Below are 23,331 nucleotides of genomic sequence, written 5' to 3'. Positions count from 1 at the left end.
TCTGGCAATGCTCCCTTTGACCAATACTTGATGGAAGTATGCTGATATAATGGAGCCTTTTAAGAGGCAAACAGTTCTACTGCATGACTTTGACCCCCCTCCGGCAGTCATGAATCAGCAGAGGAGATGGTTCAAGCTGGCCTTAGCAACAGTAAAACTATGCAGATCCAAAACTACCCCTAAGAGCGAAACGTAGTTACAAAAAAAGTACAAAACAGCATTCTATTACAGGGTGATATAGAGCCTAAATGATCAACTAGAACAATTCCAGGAAATATTTGAAAGATGACATCTCAACCTATGGATCTGAGATCCTTGATTATTGAAGAAAGCCCCTCCCATTCAACAGAACTTTAACTAAACTGATCAGGAATGTGATCACTTGGGGAACGCTGTAGCAGTCAAGGTTAACCCTTTGTCTTAAGACCATAGCAGTGCACATGACTGTGCGCAACATTTGGTTTTATGTCTGTTAAGTTCACTACACCGATCTTTCCATAGAGAAGTCGACAGTTGGGTGACATCTTGGAGTATGTGACTGTGACTGACAATAATACTCTATCAATATATATATATTTTTTAATTTGTTGTATTGCATTTTTACAGAAATCAACCATGCGGAAAGTGCACAATAGAAGAGCAGACAATACAGTCATGATTAATTTTGCCAGTGAATATGTCACTCATGCCATAAACAAAACAACAACAACATCGGAGCATTTTAGATTAATTGTACAATATAAATCACAGTGCATCTTCTACATCGCAGCAGGCTAGACAACATAAATGGGTCCGTGAGATTCATTCGAATGTACATAGCATCCATACATCAAGTCTCTAGTTATCTGCTAAGGCAAACCAACTGGGACCGTGTAGCCCAAGATAATTTACACAGCCCCTCCCAGTGCCTCATCTATAGGATAGAGCTGCAAATAATCCTTGAAAGGTTGCCAAATGTCGGCAATAGTGTTGCATAAACGTCACTCGCTATATTGCAATAGATAAGGTCTCAAAGCCAGTCTTTAATTGTTGGTGACTGTGCTCTACCCCAATGCAACGAGACTTGGCATTTTGCCAGGAGAAGAGCAATCACAGAGAACCTCCTAATGGACCTCTAGACGGGTTTGACATACTCCAATAATGCCATTAGTGGTGAAGCCCACAAAGTGTGCTCAACCATAAGAGACAAGTGTTGAAATGCCTCCTCCCAATATGCCAGAATGGGTATGAAATTCCCCAAAGATGCACAAAATCCGCCTCCAGCGCCGCACATCTGGTACATGCACCAGTGGCAGTTGGACTTATCAATTTTGGGGTAATGTATGCTCTGTGGATGTACTTAAAATGCAATAATTTGTGCTTGTAATTGTTCAAGATGTATCGTGTTTGTGAACAGCAGTATGACCATATTGTGGCTGTTAATCTTTTGCCTAGATCTTGCTCCCAAGCTGCCCTTGCCTTAAAGCCCACTGAAGGACGTATAGATTGTGATAAGTGATGAAGGCAGGAGACGAGCTGAGTGATATCTGAGGAGCCAATTACTAGTGTAAAAGGAGGAAATTCTTCCGGTTCCATAGTCGGCTCAGGTAAAGTGTACCACAAAGCACCTCGCAATCTGTGGAGGAGAAACCTGTCCATATATGTAACACCCCCACGATATTCCAAATCAGTGACCATGCATGAATGAGAGTCCTTAAATAGATCCCCAACTGGGAGGAGTCTGAATATGTCTAGCATTTGTTTAGTGAGAGTTTCGGTGGTCAGAGGTATCCACAGATTGTCAATTAATGGTATATGGGATGAGTATAGAAAGTCACACTGTAAGTGGCGTTGTAGTTTAGTTCACGCCCTGCAAGTTGTAGACAGCGTCTGTATTTCAGTGGGGCAACCTGGGAAACCCTGCTGCTATATTGTTAGGAGTGAACTTGGATGCACCTGGGATCTCTCAGGTCTGAGGTATTGTATGCGAGCATCAGGATGATACCAATAGTTTGTGAAGTGAACCTGCTCTACTAGGTAAAATAGATAAAAATCAGGGACTCTGAAACCCCCCGTTCATATGGCAGTGTCAGTGTAGTCCAGTTTATGAGTGGTTGTTTACCCGTCCATGTGAGGCGAGTCAGCATGGAGCATAGGGTGTTGGAAAATGACACTGTTAAAGCAATTGAAATGTTTAGAAATAAATATAACAGTCATGGTAATTCTGTCATTTTAATAATTGCAATCCTGCCTGCTATAGATAGAGGGATCTTGGTACATCTATCAATTTGTGCAGTAAGCTGATCAGTCGCTGCCCATAGTTAAGGCAGATGACTCCAGCAGCGTTACAATGCAAATAAATGCCAAGATCAAGATACATGGGGGGGGGGGGTCAGTACTCCACCGCAGAGGGAATTCTATGTCCACTCGGGTAGTTGTGGGGGTTAGCGGAAACATTTCTGACTTTGTTAAATTGATGACTAATCCTGAGTGCACCCGAAAGTGAACTACTTCCCTCAAGAGTGGGGGGAGATTCTCAGCTGGCTGTGTCGAATAAATAGCATGACATCATCCGCATAAAAGGAAGTGGCAAGTGGGCCCGTATGGAGTTGAAAGCCCCGGTGAAGTGACGCTCTGTGTGTGACAGGGATCCATAGCGACAATGAACAAAAGGGGGGACAACGGGCACCCCTGTCTAGTGCCTCGTGACTGTTCACGTTAAGCCAGGGAACTGGGTTGGAATACAGAAGGCGGACCAAGTTTATATAACCAATGGGCACACCTAGTTTTTGCATCACAGCATAAATAAAGGACCATTCTAATGAATCAAATGCCTCCTCAGCATCTAACAGCACCACTGCAGCCAGAAGTGTTGGTTCCATTTGGTTCGTTACTGAGAATACTGAGAACACCGTGCGCAAATTGACCGTTATTTACCTGCCGGGGATACAACCCACTTGGAAGGGACATACCATTGTGTTGACTAATAACAAAAGGCGGGTGGCTAAAATGTTTGCGAGGTAAGTAGAGACAAGGGTCTTTACGACTGACACTGAGTTGGTGGCTTGCCCGGTTTAAGCAGTAGTGTTACTATGGCTTCCCGCATGGTCGGGGAGAGGGAGTCAACTTCTAGGGCTTTAGCATAAACCTCCACTAGCCGTGGGGCACGTATATCTTGGTAGGCTTTATAGAAATCTCCGGTGAGACTGTCAGAGCCAGGGGCCCCACTGCCGGCTAGATCTTTTATTGCCTGCTTGACCTCATCGTCATCTATCAGGGAATTCCTGTAAGTAATCCATCAGAGCTTTCCGTCTGGGGGATCCCAAGGTTCATACAATCGAGTATAGTAGGTTAATAAAGTGTCAGAGAAGTCAGTGGTCAATGACTCACCTGTGTCTATGTCTAAATGTGTAATATATGTTGATTGATATTGTGGACAGAGAAGCCGGGCGAGTATCCTATTGGGCCTCTCCCCTTCTCCATATACTCGAGCTATGGCATATTTACCAAGATACTTGACCTCCCTGGCAGCTGCATCAGTGAAGTCCACTAATAATGCTGAGCGGGTACGGAAAGATTTTGGCGAAGGGTCAGCTACTGTCACTGCGTCAGCCTCCTTTAGTTTCTGTTCTATTTTACCTTGCTCACCCCAGCATGTTTGGAGATGCTGACCAAGCGAACTACCACCTTGAAGGCATCCCAATGTGTCAGCTGAGAATCCACCACGCCCTCATTTAGCTCAAAATATTCTCTAATAACATCATAAATTTCACTATGGAATACTGGCTCTAAGAGAGTGGATGAGGGAAACTTCCACAAAGGTCGCTGTTTGGGAAGTAAGGAGAAGTCTAATACGAGGAGGACCAGAGAATGGTCCAATAGCGTACAGGGTAAATATTCAATGCTGTATACATCCAGCAGTAATTGTAGCATAAGATAACAGTGGTCTATATGGGACCAGCGACTGTGCGGGGCAGAAAAAAAAATTAAGTACGGATCCCAGAATGTTGAGTGCTCCTGGGGTCGGCTAACAGTGAAGCCTGCAAAATGTTAAATAAAACACTAGTGGACTAAGGCTTTGTGGTGCGCCCTGGGCCGGTAGTGTCAGTAGCAGGATCAAGTATGAGATTAAAGTCGCCCCATCAAAATAATATCAGCGCCTAATCTATCAACACCCTCAGCAAATATGGTAAAAAAGTCAATGGAGTCAATGTTCTGGCATATTTATTGATTAGCAGTACAGATTCACCCCCCAGCAATCCCTTTACCACGACATAACCCCAGATCCTCCACCACTTCTATAGATCAGAAGGGGAGAGAGCGGTGCACTAAAATACACACTTCACAGGAGTATGAGGTGTAGCAGGAGAAAAAGCAGTTTTCGCCCCAAGTGGACGCAAACCTGTGTACAGGGAGGAGTGTGTGGTGAGTTCCTTGTAGACAGGCAATCTGTATAGAGTGACTGGCTAAGTATGCAAACACTTGTCTGCCTTTTTTGGAAGTGGCCAACCATCTTACGTTACAGGAGAGACACTTAAGGCGGAGCTCAGAACTACTGTCACTGACAACAGTCATCGAGCCATCAGTAGCATCAACATTAGTAACTATAAGTAAACGATACAAGCAATCTGCACTGTAAATAAAAGAGGCGCTCCAATCAAACAGAGAACATACCTAATACAATCAAGAAAACCACCACCCACCCCCATCGGATACACAGAAACAAGGCACTGGGTGAATCCTGACAGAGGAACAACAATCTAGGGCAAAGGGGAAAAAGAAGAAGGGAAAAGTAGGGAAACATCCTGTGGGGGATGGCAACGCTCCAATGAATCCTACGGAATGTGCGAAATAGAGCGGTGCGGCATATGATGCCCTCAGGTCACGGTGCAAGCAGCGGCTTGGAGATGGCGTCAGATGGCGTCATCAGTGAGACCAGGGTTGCTTTGAAAGATGAAGGTGGTATTGAAGTGCTGTAGTCGGCTGATTAACTAGAGTCAATGGCACCGGCATCTGTAGGCCAAGGCTGCGGTGCGGGATGAGGGCCGAGCGTCATGTAACTTTATGAGCAGTGCCCTCGAACCACGGTGCAAGCAGCAGCATCAATCTCGGCGTGGAGCGTCATCGTCGGGGATACCAAGGCATTGTCGTAAAGCAAGGCGGTGTGGAGTGCAGTGCCCCCAGGTTGTGGTGTGAGCAGCGGCGTCAGCAGGCATCATCGGTAAAACCAGGGTCGCAGTGCGCCATTGCGGTGGTACCCTCAGCAGTGCAGAGGCATCGTGGTGAAGCAAGCAGTGCGGAGTGCGGTGCCCACCGGTCATGGTGCGAGCAGCGGCTCGGTGGCGGCATCAGCAGGCATCGTCGGTGAGACCAGGGTCATGGTGTGGCGTTGCAGCGGTGCCCTCTGCAGTGCCGTCAGAACACCGAGTCGGCAGCTGCGGAGTAGACATCGTTGAGTTGCTTTTCCACTGTTACAGCACAAAACACACAGTCCCCAGTGCTGCGGGCAGAAGAGCTTCAAGTCTTTGTAGTTCTTGAGACTTCTTGAACAGGGGGCAAGCTCTACCTCAAGCCCTTGGAGAAACTCACAGCGCAGATTGCAGAAAGGTCAGTCCAGTCCTTTCACTGCCAAAGACAGAAGCAGCCTCTGCAGGGCAACACAGCAAAGCACACAGCAAAGTGGTAGGTCCTCCTCACAGCTTTTCCAGCTCTTCTTCTTGTCAGTCTTCTTGATCCAAAAAGAGTTCTAAAGATCAGGGGTCTGGACCTTATATTTGTATCCCCAAATCCTTTGATCCTCTAGGCAGAGGGTGTCTGTGCCCAGCCAGAACCAGTTCTGCCTTCTCTGGTGTGATTTCCCGGCAGGGGGTGGAGACGGCATTGTCAGAGGCAGACCAGGCCCTTTGAGGTGCAAGAAAATATCCTCCCTCTTCCCCCATTGCAGCCCAGGTCTATTCAGCCCTTTCCTGACCTATCTAGACTATCGGTAGCCAACCTTGCTTCCTAGCCATCTGTCGTCCAAAACCCATACAGGCAATCCACATTCCAGCCGAGGCACACGGGATGATTGAGCAAGAAAATACCTACTTCCAAAAAGTGGTATTTTCAAAAACAGAATGTGAAAATCACCTTTACTAAAAGATGCATTGTTAGATTCTGAGTGCAGGTATACTAAATTGTATTTTCCCACCTAGTTCCTAGGGCCAGTTATGTTTATAAGATGTTATAAACAAACTTCCCATTCTGTCCTATGGGGAACAGGTAGCCTTGCAATAGAGAAAAGCAAAATGGGTTGTAATTCACTTTCAGGACATGCCACACACACACCTGGGCATGTCCTACCTTTCACATACACTGCACCCTGCCCCCAGAGGTACTTTGGGCTTACCTTAGGGGTGCCTGACATCCATGTAGGACAAGGGAAGGTCAGGGACTGGCCAGTGTGTACATGGGCCAAGTCGACATGGCAGTTACAAACTGTGAGCAGACTCTGCAATGGCAAGTCTGAGGTACCTTTTCTGGGATACTCACGTGGGTGGAACAATCCGTGCTGCAGGCCCACGCGTAGCATTTGGTTCCCAGGACCTGGCACACTCAGTGCACTTTACTAGGGGCTAACAGGAAAACCAAACAGCCAATCATGGAAACACCAATCCATAACATACTTTACCACAGGAGCACTTGCACTTTACCACTGATCAGCAGTGTGAAAAGTGTGCAAAACCACTACACCAGCAAAAACAGAGTCAAAACCGGGAGGGCAGAAAGCAAAAACTCAGGGAAAACACTCCCAAAGATGCCAAGTCGAACACATGTCCCCTCCAGCTGAAAGTAGGGAGAACTACCCAACATCCTGGGAGTTCTCTTCACTAAAGCTGAAGAACCTGGACAGACCATCTGCATTGGCGTGCTCTGTGCCAGGATGTCGTTCACCCGTAAAGTTCATTCCCTGCAGGGAGATGGCCCACCTCCGCAATTTCTGGTTCTCAGCCCTCATTTGCATTAACCACCTGAGGGGCCTGTGGTCTGTCTGAACCCAGAAGTGAGTCCCAAACAGGTAGGGCCTCAGCTTCTTTAGTGCCCAGACCACAGCGAAAGCTTCCCTTTGCATGGCACTCCACCTTTGTTCCCTAGGGAGTAGTCTCCTGCTAAGGAAGACTACAGGCTGGTCCAGGCCCTCTTCATACAACTGTGAGAGCACCACACCCACACCATGCCCTGAAGCGTCAGTCTGCAGGACAAATTCCTTGAAGACGGCGGGTGCCTTGAGCATGGGTGCCGTGCACATGGCGGCCTTCAGGGCATCAAAAGCCTTCTGGCAGGACTCAGTCCAGATCACCTTCTTGGGCTGCTTCCTGGAAGTCAGCTCGGTTAAGGGGGCAACAATGGTGCCATATCCCTTAACAAATCTCTGGAAGTACCCGGTGAGTCCTAAAAATGCCCTTACCTCTGTCTGGGTCTTGGGGGGCTCCCAAGCCAGAATGGTGTCAATGTTGGGTTGTAGGGGCGCCACCTGGCTGCTTCCTACCTGGATTCCCAAGTACGCCAGAGAACACTGCCCGATCTGGCACTTACTGGCCTTGATCGTGAGGCTGCTCTCTGCAACGCCTTCAACACTTTGCCGGGGTGCTGCAAGTGTTTTTCCTAGCTGGAACTGAACACTGCAATGTCATCCAGGTAGGCGGCACTGAAAGCCTCCAGCCCCGCCAACACCTGGTTGACCAACCTCTGAACGTTAGCAGGGGTATTCTTCTAACCAAAGGGTATCACCCGGAACTGGTAATGTCCTTCTGGGGTTGAAAATGCTGACCTCTCCTTGGCCCCATTGGTTATGGAAATCTGCCAGTTCCCAGACGGTAAATCAAACGTGCTGATGTACTTGGCAACTTCCAACCGATCAATGAGCTCATCAGCTCCGGGGATGGGGTGTGCATCAGTCCTGGTAACGGCATTGAGCCCACGGTAGTCCACACAAAACCACAGTTCTAGAGTGGTACCAGGTGCCGCAGCCTTTGGGACCAAGACCACTGGGCTGGCCCAAGGACTGCTAGAAGGCCCGGCCACCCCTAACACCAACATCTTAGAGACCTCCTCTTTGATACTGGCCTTGACCCTGTCAGTCAACCTGTAAATCTTGTGCTTCACAGGCAGGCTTTCACCGGTGTCCACGTCATGGGTGCACCAGTGAGTAACACCTGGGGTCAGGGAGAACAATGGGGCAAACTGTCCCAACAACAGGTGACAGTCGCTATGCTGCTCTGTGATCAGTGTAGGGGAGAGGATCACACCTTCCATTGACCCACCACCTTCCTTGGTAGACAAGAGTTCAGGGAGAGGCTCAATCTCCTCTTCCACACTGTCATCTGTCACCAAGAGCATACTCACTTCAGACCTCTCAAAGTGGGTTTTGAGGCAGTTCACATGGAGGACCCTCAAACGGTTCCTGGGAGCCTGCTAATCGACCAGGTAGGTAACATCACTTTTGTGTTCCATCACCTCAAATGGCCCAGTCCACTTGTCCTGCAAGGCTCAAGGTTCCACTGGGGCCATGACCCATACTTTTTGTCCAGGTTGAAATTCGACCAGAGTGGCATTCTGGTCATACCACTTCTTCATTTCTTCCTGGCTTGCTTCCAGGTTCACCTGAGCAAGTTTCCTGAAGCGGGCAGTTTGGTTTCGGTAGGCCAGCATGTAACTAAACACATCCTGGGGAGTTTTCCAGGGAGCTGCCTCCCACCCTTCCTTCACCAAAATTAGAGGTCCTCTCACAGAGTGACCATACAGGAGCTCAAAGGGGCTGAACCCAAAAGATTTCTGTGGTACCTCCCAGTATGCAAAGAGAAGGCACGGCAAAAGGATGTCCCACTTATGCCGCATGGGTTCTGTTAGACCCTATATCATGCTATTCAGGTTCTGGTTGAATCTCTCTACCAGACCGTTACCTTTTGAATGGTAAGGAGTGGTGAACTTGTAAGTCACACCACACTCCTTCCACAGGAATGTCATATACTTAGATAAGAAGTTGGACCCCCTGTCAGAAACCACCTCTCTGGGGAACCCCACTCGGGAAAAGATCCCCATTGTCGCCTGGTCCACCACTGGTGCCGTTGTTGTCCTGAAAGGGATTGCCTCTGGGTACCGGGTGGCATGTTCCACCAAGACCAGGGTTACCTGTTGCCCATGACGGTCTTGGGATCCAGTGGGCCAACAATGTCCATCTCTACCCTTTCAAAAGGTGTTCCAACAACTGGAAATGGTTGGAGAGGAGCTTTGACCTTCCTCCTACTCTTACCACTTGCCTGGTAAGTTTGGCAAGACTGCGAATGTCCATCTGACTGCCTTTCATTTGGGGCCAGAAAAATTAGTGACAACCCTGTCAAAGGTCTTGTCCTGCCCCAAATGTCCCACCAAAGGCACGTTGTGAGCCAGACCCAGTAGTAAGGTCCTGAAACGCTGGGGTACCACCAGCACACGGGCTGACCCAGGCTCAGCAACATTAGGCTCACTATACAGGAGATCATTCTCCCAGTAGATCAATTGTGATCTGGACTATTCACCGGCTGCCTGATCTGCACCCTGCTGCCGCAGACCCTCTAGAGAAGGGCAATATTTCTGCTCCTTGCAGAATTCCTCCCTGGTGGGGCCCCCTTCTTGCTGCCAATGGGTCAGCTCAGAGATCTCCCCCAGTTCAGATAACTGCTCCCCTGTAGGCACCGGGGCAAGCCCCTCAAGGTCTGACTCCTTCCGGTCCCTGGGAACTTCAGAGGCTGGTTTCCCGCGCCCCTTCCTCTTTCTCTTGGCAGGTACTTGGGCCACTGCTTCAGGCTCCAAGTCCTCTTGACCACCCTCTCTGGCCACCATTGACCGAGTGGACATGCATGCTCACTCTGGCAACTCAAGCATCATCTCCAAATGAGACCTGAGCTCAACATCCTTCCACAAGGACTGCTCCAGGTCTTTACCTAGTAGACAATCTACAGGCATGGAAGGGCTCACAACTACCACCTTGTTTCCTGGGACCATCTCACTGTCCCCTAGTGGGGCGAGGGTCATTTCTGCTGGGTCCTCACCTGCCTGTGGGTACTCCTCCTCCTCCTCCCCAAGCGCTACACTAGCCAACACTTTGGACTACCCACCGGTGGGTGGCTGAGCCCCCTTTGAGCACTTGGGGTCCCCCTTCATGTGCCCCACCTGGTCACATGCAAAACACTTGCAGGGGCGGTCTCAGCAGGCATTCCTGATGAGACCCCTTGTTTCTTACCTCCGGGGGATGGGAACCTTTACCCTGGGTGCTAGCTTGAGGCCCTTTAGAGAACTCCTGTGCTTTACCCTTGCCCCCCCCACTTTTCTGCTGGGGACCCTGCCCACCTTTGTCTGAGTCTCCCCCAAAAGCTTTCTTGGGGACCCTGGTACTCACCCAGCAGTCCGCCTCCATAGCAAGCTTCCTAGGGTCAGTCAGCTTACTATCAACTAGGTGCTGGCGCAATCCTGCAAAACATAGACTGGACAAGTGCTCCCATGCAATCAAATTGTAGAGCCCCTGAAAATCTGTCACATTACTACCCTTCATAAACAGTAGAAGGCCTGTCCCACTTGACACTCTTGTTTTTATTTTAATTTTTCAGGGGTTATGGCGGTATAAAACTTTTGTTACCACCAGCCTAGTATCTTCTGGCTATTCACACCCATCCACGTGTCAAAAGCTAACAAGGTACACACACGATACAGATACAATTTGTCGTGATACCATCATCCACCAAACAGTTTTCGTGGAAAAAAGTGTGGAGAAGAGAGTGAGCACCTCACGGAAGAACCGCCAATGGGGTTTTCTGGCTAGCAATTGCCAGTATTCCCAATTATCATCATTGGTGACTCACTCTCATAACAGTGGAAAATGAAGACGAACACCAGAAAAAGACCGACAACATATAACAGTGCTTCTTCTCAACATCAGCCCCACAATCTGCTGATTGTTCATATCATAGCAAGTCAACATAAACCCTTGCTATTCTCATGTGCACGTATATCAAAAGAACCCCCCTAGTGAGAAAAGAAAACGTGAATCTCACACAATTAAAAAAGAAGAGTTCACTGGCCACTCTGGATTTATTCTGGGCTGTGAATCCTTCCAACTTAAAAATGACTCACACCACGCAAAGTCTCAGGTGAATCATAGTCGCCAACATGTTTCGTTGCACTTATTTTCCGCAACTTCTTCAGGGCAAATGGGGGTTACCCACTTCAATTGCCACTTTCTTTCAAAACACACCTGGGGTTAGCGTCTCTCATGCATACCTGCTACCCCTCTCAATCGGTCTGCCCGTGTCCTCAAGGATCACGTGTTCCTTTCGAAGACCCGCTACCGTCGGGTGTGAATAGCCAGAAGATACTAGGCTGGTGGTAACAAAAGTTTTATACCGCCATAACCCCTGAAAAATAAAAATAAAAACAAGAGTGTCAAGTGGGACAGGCCTTCTACTGTTTATTATGGTTTGAGTGGGGGGCGGCCTGTACCCTCGTCTTCCCCCTGAGGCTCCAGTTAATTGCACACATTACTGCCCTTCACCAAGCCATCTAGAGACCAGCAAAACACATCCACACATTGCAACAAGTGTTAGCATCAGACTTCTTACTGGACCTGAACTGATCCCTGTACTTTTCAGGAGTAAGACCATACTTAGTGAGAAGGGCGTCCTTCATGTCTGGATAGGTGAGGTGATACCCCTTACCCAAAGCTATTATAGTATCCCTTGCTTCTTCTCGGAATTCGGGCCACAATCCTGCTCCCCAATTCTCCTCAGGGACCCCATTCATGTGGATTGCTGCCTCGTACAGCTGAAATCACCTTTGTATGTCATCCCCCTTCTTGAATTCCTTGCCTATATTCTTAGGGATGTGCACAATTCTGTCTGCCTGTCTTGACTGGTTGCTGCCACCATCTGAGCTGGCTCTACTCCTCTGATCTAGCTCCTTTATCCTGATCTTGTGATCTAAAATCATCCTTTTTTCTTTCATGGCTAACTTAAGCTTCTCCAGTACTACAGCCACTCTCCTTGCTTCACGCTTGTCTCCCAGCTCCTCTGGGGACAGGCCACTACTGCCTTGCCTGGAGGGTTCCCCCCCTACCAAAGTACATCCACCGTAGAAATAGGCTCCTCCGCCTCTCCACTGAGGTCCCCAGACTGCTCTCTGGCATGTCTGGGTGCTACCTAGGCCCTCAGCGCCTTTTGTAGCTCGTCCTTCCTAGTGAGGCCTCTGACTTGGACTTTTAGGTTTTTGTAAATTGATTTCAATTCCCTAACATTGTAGGCTTCCAACCTATCTTCCTCCAAGGCAATTTCCAGAGATGCAACGGACGATGCTCTTTATTCCGGCATGATGAAGTAGCAAGTTCAAACTGGCAAGATCAACAATAGGCCAAAAATAAAAAGAACCAGTATGGGGCACATAATGGTCTGCGATATGGTGATAGTGCACACCAATCACTGCAAGTCAAGTGCAAACGCGAGTCCGATCCTCACCACTGCTAACCAATGTCAGAAATGGGGATCTCTAGTTGGCAAGGGCTTGCACCTTTGTCCGAATAGGGCCCCTTCTTCCTAGTCAGGATAAGGGAGGTACACTCCTAAAATAACCCTGCTCACCCCCTTGGTAACTTGGCTTGAGCAGTCAGGCTTATCTTAGATGCAGTGTGTAGAGCATTTGCAAATAACCAACAGTAATACAGTGTAAGCACTACAAAAGGACACCACACCAGTTTAGAGAAATATCCAATATTTATATACAAGAACAGAAATTATACACATCCACAATACAGTACTTAACAATCTACTGTTATCAAAATACGCTTTAAAACAGTTCCTTGTTGTTGATAGCTCCGCCGGGGCTATCACAGCGTCGTGAGCAAACAAATCCAAACAGTTCTGGCTGACCGCGGCATTGCGGACCACCTACGGTGTCGGGAAGACCCCCAAACAGTATATTTTAGAAATACAGGGCACAGGCGACCTCTCGTGGAGTTTCCGAAAACACGGCGTCCACAGGCGTCGGTTCTGGAGGCCAGAGCAGGAGTCGTCGGGGCCCTCGGAGTCACACGTGTTGCAGGTCGATCTCCTCTCTGTTGAAGTCAGGCGCACTGGCGTCGGCAAGCGTCGGGTGCTGCAGTGCGAAGTGCAGTGGTGTAGTGCCCTTAGGTCGTAGTGCGGGCAGCGGCTCGGTGGCAGCATCAGATGGCGTCGCCGGTAAGACCAGGGTTGCGGTGTGAGATGCAGGCGGTGCTCGTCACGGTGCTAGCAGCTCACATTGCAAGCAGCGGTGTCGTTGTTGCTGAAGCTCTGTCATCAGCTGAAGAACTGGAGTCGATGGTGCCGAAATCGGAAGGCCAAGGCTGCGGTGCGGGATGAGGGCGGTCCGTCGTTTAAGTTTACGAGCAGTGCCCTCGAACCACGGTGCAAGCAGCGCCGATTTCGGCGTGGAGTGGCGTCATCGGGGATACCAAGGCGTCATCATGAAGCAAGGCGTTGCAGAATGCGGTGCCCACAGGTCACGGTGCAAGCATTGGCTCTTTGGCGGCATCAGCAGGCATCGTCGGTGAGACCAGGGTCATAGTGCGGTGGTGGCCTTTGCGGTGCCAAGGCGTTGTCGTGAAGAGAGGCGGTGGGGAGTGCGGTGCCCACATGTAGCGGCGCGAGCAGTGGCTCAGTGGCAGCATCAGCAGGCGTCGTCGGTGAGACCAGGGTCGCGGTGCTGCATTGCGGTGGTGCCCTCTGCGATGCTGTCAGGACGCAGAGTCATCAGTGGCGGCGTAAACGTTGTCGAGTTGCTTTTCCTCTGTTACAGCACAAAACACACAGACCCCAGTGCTGCGGGCAGAAGAGCTTGAAGTCTTTGTTGTTCCTGAGACTTCTTGAACAAGGGGCAAGCTCTACCTCAAGCCCTTGGAGAAACTCCCAAAGCAGATTGCAGAAAGTTCAGTCCAGTCCTTTCACTTCCCAAGACAGAAGCAGCCAAGGCAGGCCAACATCGCAAAGTGGTAGGTCGTCCTCACAGCTTCTCCACTCTTCTTCTTGTCAGTCTTCTTGATCCAAAGGAGTTCTAAAGTTCAGGGGTCTGGGCCCCAGTATTTGAATCCCAAAATCCTTTGATCCTCTAGGCAAGTCTGTGCCCAGCCAGAACCAGTTCTGCCTTCTCTGGTGTGATTTCATGGCAAGGGGTGGAGACGACATTGTCAGAGGCAGATCATGCCCTTTGAGGTGCAAGGAAATCTCCTTCCTCTTCCCCCATTGAAGCCCAGGTTTATTCAGCCCTTTCCTAACCTACCTAGACTATCGAGAACCACCCTTGCTTCCTAGCCATCTGCCGTCCAAAACCCAGACAGGCAATCCACATTCCAACAGAGGCACACGGGACGACTGAGCAAGAAAATACCTACTTCCTAAAAGTGGTATTTTCAAACACAGAATGTAAAAATCACCTTTACTAAAAGATGCTTACTTAGATTCTGAGTTCATGCATACTAAATTTTATTTTCCCACCTTGTTCCCAGGGCCATTTATCCCCTTGTGCGCCGTGCCGATTTCGCCCTGTGGGAGCGATTTAGAGAGTGGGTGGGATTCGGATGGCCCCCGGCTGTCCTCCGCACATGCCCACCGTGACGTATGATGGTCGGGGGCCATCGAAGCACCGAAGGGGTTATGTTTATAAGTTATTATAAACAAACTTCCCATTCTGTCCTATGGGGAACAGGTAGCCTTGCAATAGTGAAAAACGAAATGGGGTGTAATTCACTATCAGGACATGCCACACACACCAGGGCATGTCCTACCTTTCATATACACTGCACCCTGCCCACAGGGGTACTTTGGGCCTAACTTAGGGGTGCCTGACATGTAAGAAAAGGGAAGGTTAGGGACTGGCCAGTGTGTGTATGGTCCAAGTCGACATGACAGTTACAAACTGCGCGCAGACTCTGCAATGGCAAGTCTGAGGCACCTTTTCTGGGCTACTCACGTGGGTGGCACAATCCGTGCTGCAGGACCCGCAAAGCATTTTTTATCACAGGATCACTTGCACTTTACCAGTGATCAGCAGTGCGAAAAGTGCTCAGAAACACTAAGCCAGCAAAAATAGAGTCAAAACAGGGAGGGCAGAAAGCAAAAACTCTGGGGAAACATGCCAAAAGATGCCAAGTCTAACAAGTAGTCTTTCTTTATAGACTTGGGGAAAACTGTGTTATAGATCATGGCTGACTGGTGTTAATGGGCGCAAGGGGCATTGCCCTACCACCCTCGAGGAGGAGACAAGAACAGGTGTAAAAAACAGAGAGCAGCTAAAACGAAATGACTGTTCCGAGACAGTCTGACAAATCTTTTGGGTGACCTGTATTGAACTGTGTAGATGCCCTACTGAGCAAGTGCCAACTAGGTGAGGTTTTCTTAGATTTGCAGGTACAAGCTACAGCAGTGATATATGAGGGAGAACACTAAATTAGAATACCATTGAACCGGTTAGTTTTGTGACGCATATACAGTGGCCCTGGGAGGAGTTGCTAAACTTCATCACTTCCATGGTGGGGGTGGGGCAGGTCGATGAGGACAAGGAGGTAGTGGATTGCAACAAATTGTTTAGTACTGCATTTGGTTTTATTTTTAAATAAAACATTCCAGAGCTGAGTCCGATTCTATCCTTGCACCAAGGCCCCTGGCATTGTTGATACACTAATAAGCACCTACTTGCTTCTGATTCACATTCATAATAATCATGATGCAGTTCCCTTTTTTCTCATCTTTTTGTATCCTGTCACACACTGTTCAGTGCTTTCTTTCATGTTTACGTCAGCGCTATACAAAATTAATGAAATACAACACAATTTTTTGCTGCACCACTTTTTTAGAAACTTTCACTGTTCTGACATAAACCACTCAAGAATGTAATTCATCCGAGAGTTGAAAAGAAAGCAAACCAATCACTGGCCACATTCACCAGATACAAAATAAAGATGATGTTGTTAATAAAACCAGTGTCAATATCAGAGATGTATAACAATAAAAATAACAATACTAAGCAATATAAAAGCAAAAGAATGAAGGTGAGCTAGGTGTCATAAAGATCCTTCACACATGTGAATCATAAATGTGAATTTTAGCCTTATCTATAATCGATAACTGCACCGTCCTCCATTCACTGCAACTTCTCTGGCTCGCTAACTGGCAGGCAAGCCTCTGCAGGTTCTAGCAGGTCCGAGGAGGCTCGGTCAATCCTTAAAAATTGGTCAGTGCTAGAATATTGTGGGACTCACCAAGATGTCATGAAACATGGGCACACTAGTTGCTTATTTAAAGGTCACTTGTTAATGCCCAGTGAACTGAGGAGTGGTGGATCAGCTTCACTCTCTCTCCTGTCCCAGACTCTTTGCTGGGGGCAGACTTATTGGCAATTAGGCATCCTCTGTTTTCTCTATCCAGCATTTGCATTCCTTCAGTGTACCTGTGGGGTGTAGACAAAGACTGCCCGGTGCTGTCCGATCTCCTTGCTCAAACCTCCTACAGAGCCACTTCTGTTTCTTGCTTGCTCATTTTAGTGGACAGTTGCAGTGGTAGTGTTTCAGTGTCCATCCCTACTCTTTTTGTTACTGGCTAACAATCTGGAGCATTCGCAGGAAAGCATCCTAGAGCTGACCCTTTGGAGTTTACATGCCTCAGGTAAATTAAAAGCTGGGGGGGGGCTTAATCACCCACTCATCCCCTAGCGGCCAGCGTGATCCTTTGAAATGGAGATTTGTCTGGCAACCTTAGTACAGTTGGTGTCAAGTAATTTTAAATAAGAATACCAGTTGATGACCTGGCAAAAATACATTTATCAAGATTTTGCATTCTTGGTTCTTAGGTTTGAAGGCATATTGTTGATTCTGTTTCCAGGTAAGTATATACTATTTCATAAAGCCTTGTAGATGTGGGTAGGGAGTATGAATGCACTGACTCACTCAAATGAGATCCTTTGGTTGATGCTAAATAAAACATCCCTTGCCTTGCTGCAAATGGACAAGCAGAGACTCACACCACACACACTATTGTCTACTGTTAGTGATGTTGGAAAAGGCCATCAACTGACTGCCATGGTTTAGTTCCAAAGTACCAAAATATGCATGTTATGCCCAATTTCTGGAGGGTTAACTCTGAGAAGGCAATAATTATCATTCCCAATAACTGACAAACACAGGAGTCTCCTATTATCAGGTGTGATATTTATAGCATCAGAGGCTTGGCCCTGAATTTGATGCACAGGTGTCCCTGTACTAGTGGCAGCACTCCATTATAGGCTCCACAGCTACACTACACCCTCCTTGTCTTCTGGTCCATTTTTTAATATCAAGAGTAAATCATTGTTCACTCTTTGTATAATAGCAAATAAAATACAGACCCAGTTTGGGTTCAGCAACAAACTAAGGCCGCTAGTGACATTGTCTGATTGCTGACACAGGTGCATGAAGATGCCTGAGCAGGTCATTAGAGAGATTGTTAATTGCTGGTGAAATCCCAACACTCTGAGCATGTCTGTGTGACTAGGTGTGTGGGGTCGAAATGACTAATTGTGCGACAATTATGACACCGTCACAGTTTTCCTCTGTTCATTTTCGGTCTGCCAAACCTGCCAAAGTTTTTCCGGGGAAAGGGGTCAGCAAAATGGCAAAACGTTCTGAATTCAGTGCGCTAAAAAAACGATTACCTATTATGCCTCATTTTTCTATTTGGTAATGAGGACCGGTGTCATTTGAGATATTTGTTTGGAAACAAATTCAGAATTCCAGAAGGAACACACTTTTGAAATTCTTTGAACAGCTGTCTTGTTTTGAATTATGAAATGATTAAACATGCATTGCATTTGATTAGTTATTCAAATAAAATATTTCCACGCAAATTTAGATACGCACACTTTCCAGGAACTAGACCCTTGTAAACATTTTCACGTAATAGTCAGATATTAAATAATATAATGGAAAGTTGCAGTATATAAAAAAAATTATTGTGCGGTAAACTCAATGACCTGCCAGTTATCAAAATGGGAAGCAATCTTAATATAAAAATGGTTTTATATATGTTTAAAAAAACTGCATTCCATTTCAATGTCGGTTACAGTGTTAACCCTAATTCTGCTTTTGCTTAAACTGCTCAAGGTTAAAGCAGATTATGAGTGGGATAATTCCCAGTAACCCAATACCCCTAAACGGTTTATCCTAAAAAGGTTTGCTCCATTTGCCAGGGATTTACCTTAATGATATCATTCTGAAGGGTCTGGTTTAGATCAAACCAGGTTAAAGATCAGAACTGTCAACAGATGATGTCATCAGATTCCCTTACTAATCAATTCTGGGGGTCATTCTCAGTACAGAAAGGGATTGATATTGGCCCACTGTTTACTTTACCGCTTAACCGTATTTGGAGGCAGAGTGAGGAGTTTGGTGGTTAAATTGCTGCAGATTAGTCAGTTTGAGGAATGTGTGTAGAGAAATGTTTGTAATTAGTTCACTTTACTCTTTTCATACATCTAATTTGAAATAGGGCACATGGTGTGCATCAAACCATACCTGCAGGCGGTGGGGAACCGAGAGCCCCAGAAAGATAAGAGAGAGACAAGAAATGAGTGAGACTCTGCAGAATAGAGTTGGAGAAAAAGGAAGTACACACACAATACTAATGAGAGGGAGTAAAGTAAGAGGGGCTCTCACCAAGAGGGATGGCCGAGGCACAGAGAGTGTCATGGAGAAGTAAAGAAGGGTTGTGCGCACTATGAGACATATAAGAGTGTGATGGAGATTTAAGGAATTGACAATTGTGCTATGTTGATGCAAAATTGATATACTAAGGGCCATATTTACCACTTATTCAAGCGGTGCAGCAGCAGCAAAGGCTGCGCAAAAAGGAGAGAGGAGGAGAGTGCCATACTTACAGAAATATGGCACTCTCCTCCCCTTTTCCCTAGTACCGATGCTGAAATCAGCTGCTATGTGTCACAGAGACACCTTTGTGCCATAGTACAAGGTTATCTCCGTGAGTTTAGCATAGGTTTTGCACTGGAAGGGTACCGTTCCAGTACAAAATACTATGCATAGACTGACTTTAACGCTTTTTCCTCTTTGTATGTGAACTGTAAAGTTCAGAACAAGTATAAAGTCGGAAAAAGAAGGAGATATGAAAGTACTTCTACTTCATTGCACCTACTTCAAAGGGAGCGGTTCTCTGATACTAAACCCTGTCTACTTTATTTAGTAAATCTGGTTAAGTGTCAGAAACCTTGGGTGGTTGCATGCAAACGCCCATGCATCACCCATGGTATGCCCAGTTGGCGTTAAGTAATGGAATGCAGCGCTATGTGCTGCTTCGCGTTACTTTCATGTTATTTCCAGAGCAAAACAAGTTTAGCGTTGGAAAGTAAATTGGAAAAAAAGATTGTGCACCGTTTTGCATCATTTTTGGTAAACAAGCACGCTGTAAAATCTTAGTAACTCTCCCACTTAATTTGAAAAGTTTTGCATCAACATAGAGCAGTACTGAACCAATATTTGCCCTTTGCACAAGTAGGATGGTATAAACCTGCTTTTTATTAGTCAGTGCAAGTGTCGTGCAAAATTGTAATGTATGCGTGCACTGTTATGTAATTTGCCCTCGGTTGCACTGTTCTTGCAGATCCAACTTCAGATTCGAGCTTGGAATGCCATATTGTTAGCATTAGTGAGGCAAAAATTTCCGAATATGTTGTAGCAAATTACATTTTTTTCAAGAGGTCATCTTAATTAATGTAACATTCTCAATAGGTTTCTGTATGTGAACATGCAGTACCATATTCAAGGTATATATTTCAGTGTATTTAAAGCTTATCCTACTCCGACTTTAACATAGTAACTCCTTTAAAAGAAAATGGGTGATAGGTAAAATATGAGTAGGCACAGAAGCAACAGCGGACGTGCAAGAAAAGACTGCAGGCATTTGCAGCTCAATCACTGTATAAACTGTGCTAGCTGTGTGCCCAAGGTTAAGGGTATCAAAAATTTACCAATAGAAACATTGCAAGTGAGGCAGCCATTAGGGATACTTTGAAGCCCATGTACTTCAATCGCAAGTTCAGCCCAAACACCACGTCTAGCTGGACTACTATGTTGATGGACTCAACTTTAGCATATGTCAACATCTGGAGCCCTGTCACTGCTCGCTGAAGATCTAGGTCGACAAGCTTGATTTCCCAATATCTACGCAAGATATCTTGCAAGATTCTGTTGTCAATAATATATTTAGTCAATAATCTAGGTTTTCGTCACCTTTCCTCTGCTTTCCTTTTTGGAAAACCTGGATCATCTCAGCTTAAAGATGAAGCTTAATATTATGATTTATATAAGCTTGCAACCAAGATTTACGTGTCATTTTTTAGCATTGTCCCCTTGCAGCAAATCTCTCTTTCATTATCATTGCTTCTTGGACAATAGTCTGAATTTCTGGAATAGGTCCGTCTTTCCCTTATCATCTCACTTTTAGTTAGACTAACCAGTTTTGGTCAATAGCAGCTATTTCCATGCAGCACTGTATTACACAAACATTTGCTCTGTAATTGTCCATTTTCTACAAATAGTAACCGATCCAGCTATTCCATCTTCTCAGAGCTGTAGGAGTAAATGCAATGGAGATTAAAGTCATTATTATTGTGAAGAATCATATATATTCTCTTAGATCATTTATCCTCATCACAAAAATAGAAAGAAGTCATCAAAATAGCTTTTCCTAAGGACATTGTTATTCTCCCATTTCTCAAAAACAATGAGCCCCCCCAATCCACAGTTTTTCCTCGAGTACCTCATCTTTAATTGGTCAAACATGGGAGCAACACACAAGCCCATGACTACTCCATGTTTCTGGAGAAGAAATCTGCCATCAAACAAAATAAATTGTTAATAATGACAAACTCCATTATTTCCAGAAGTATATTATTGTGTAAATCAGAAGAAGCTAATCTATGCATATGGCTGGGTCCAAACTGAGGTGGCATGGGAGGCTAAAGACCGATGTGGTGGAATGCTACCCGAGTGATTGTAGGTGGTTAGATTTATTGCAAAAAATCCAATATCACTAGTTATTAATCCTCTATCTAAGGTAAGAGTTTAAGCCTATTAAGCACATCTATACAGTCTAGTACATAACAGTGTTAACTTTCCACTTTTGGAAGCAAGACTTTGACAGAATTGGCTTACTGTTCTGTAAAACAACCAATACTGGCCACAGTGAGTCTCATTGCTGTCTTTAGTGGTGATTTATGTACTTTTGAAAAAGATAGAATTTTGGTGTTACTGAACAAAATGCCAGTCGCACTGGTCATGGTTCTCATTCAGAATGGACAACGTGTCTGCCAGGGCTGCCCCTCTCTGCCCGCCATGAGTCCTGCGCCGAGCGTGACGGGGCCTCGTCCCTGTGCGCCTGCTGCAACCTGGTCCGCTGGTGTCCAGACCCATCATGCCTGCCCCAGGGCATCAACGAGGCTCCACTCACCTGCCTACACCGGCGTGTGTCAAAGAAGGCCCACCATGTGCCTGTGCAAGCTCCAAGCGCCAGTCCCGCGACCTCTGCAGCCTTCGCAGACCATCGCTGGCCCCCCCAACATTGCTCCTTTCTCATTGACATACTCCACTGGTGTCCTCTTTGGCCAGTAGGTCCCACATGTGGAACTGTGCCCTGAGTCCTGAATGACTGTGACCCCAAGTCCGGGGCAGCGGCCACAGCACCAGACTCCCTTCGATCAGTGAGGCAAAATTCCATATCGCAGGCCTGCAACACATGGTGCCACTAACCCTGTTCAACGCAAGCCGGCGACACGTGGTGCCACTAACCCTGTTCAACACAAGCCTGCGACACGTGGTCCCACTAACCCTGTTCAACGCAAGCCGGTGACATGTGGATAAGGGCTCAGGCCTACCCTGCGGACCAGTAGGTCCCACGTCTACCACTTAGTCGTGAATCATGAATGAAAGAGTCCACACCAGTAAACGCACAGAGAGGAGTAAGAGGAAGATGTGGCTCAGTCCGAATGAAAGCTGGATCAGAGTCATGGAGGTCATCGAACACTATCAACAACTGACCTGGTGCCATCAACCCTGTGCACCTCAAGTCAGCGGCCCGTAGTGGTAGGCCCGTGCAGGACGCTGGCAATCCGGGGCCACTAACTCTGTGCAGCACAAGTCATGGGGCATTTATGGTTGAATGGTTTTGTCCTTTACGATGTACACTGTTGTCACTTTCTGACTGCACCAGGCAGCCTTTGACGGCTGGTGTATACACACCACACACACATTCAACACAGGCATCACTCGGTATGTGTGCCTGCTAACAAATGTGGCCGTGCGCACGTGCCCCTAGCCATTCACACCATCTGAGCAAGTGTGTCTGTATGGTCATTGTGTCAGGAGGATGGGTACGGCCCCTGCAACATCACAGTGTGCTATCTTCAGCAGACGTTACCATGTCACCTCAGCATTGGCAGTGACCCTGGACATGTAGCTTCGCACACACCCCTTGCATGCACAAGCGGCGTGTGTTGGTCCGGTGTACATCAGGTCAGCGCAGGGGTGTGCAGATTTGGCAGGAGGGAGCAGGGCGTGGCTCGTACCTGGCTTTGGGCAGGAAGTGCGGTAAGTGTGTCTCTGTGTTGGGCCACAGTATTCGATGTTGCAATGTAGCCTGCACCAGGAGGGCGGGCCCGCACGTCCGGGGACATGTAGGAGCACAAAACCGCTGAGGGTCTTGGCACATGCATGCCAAGTATTATGTGTATCAGTCCTGCGGATGCATGAGTCAGTTGCCTTGCCTCATTTGCAGTGCGATCACAGCCAGCCATGGGTTGTACACCTGTGTACGCCCTGTCTGGACCATTGGCATACACTCCCGTGGCCGCACACCTTCAAAGGTCAGCGTCACTTTGTTGTTGGCATGCCACTGGACATGCGCCGACAGGCATTACAATGGTGTGCCTTAGGAATGCACATGATGCAACCGTGCAGTGCACACAAGAGTGGGGGCTCGTGGGAGGGAGGAGCAGCTGTGTGGCAACGTAACACACAGTGAGGCCGCTCATGTGCCTCATGCTGGGCATATCATCCATTATTCCCAGGGTCACAGACATCCTACCAAACCCACGACAGGCCTCTGTACATCTCCTGTATGCATGCAGGTGGGGAAGTTACTGTAGGGATGAAAGGTCCTTTGTCTTAACTATCAGGCGGTTGCACATCTGCAGCTCCAAGCAGGAACTTGCATGTGGCTAGCACCCCCTGACAGATACGATAGCATTTGCTTGCAACTCCCACACTACCCCCTG

This window comes from Lissotriton helveticus, chromosome 4_1 (assembly GCF_964261635.1).
Source record: "Lissotriton helveticus chromosome 4_1, aLisHel1.1, whole genome shotgun sequence".
NCBI classification, from domain to species: Eukaryota; Metazoa; Chordata; class Amphibia; order Caudata; family Salamandridae; genus Lissotriton; species Lissotriton helveticus.
This window is presented reverse-complemented; position numbering follows the sequence as displayed.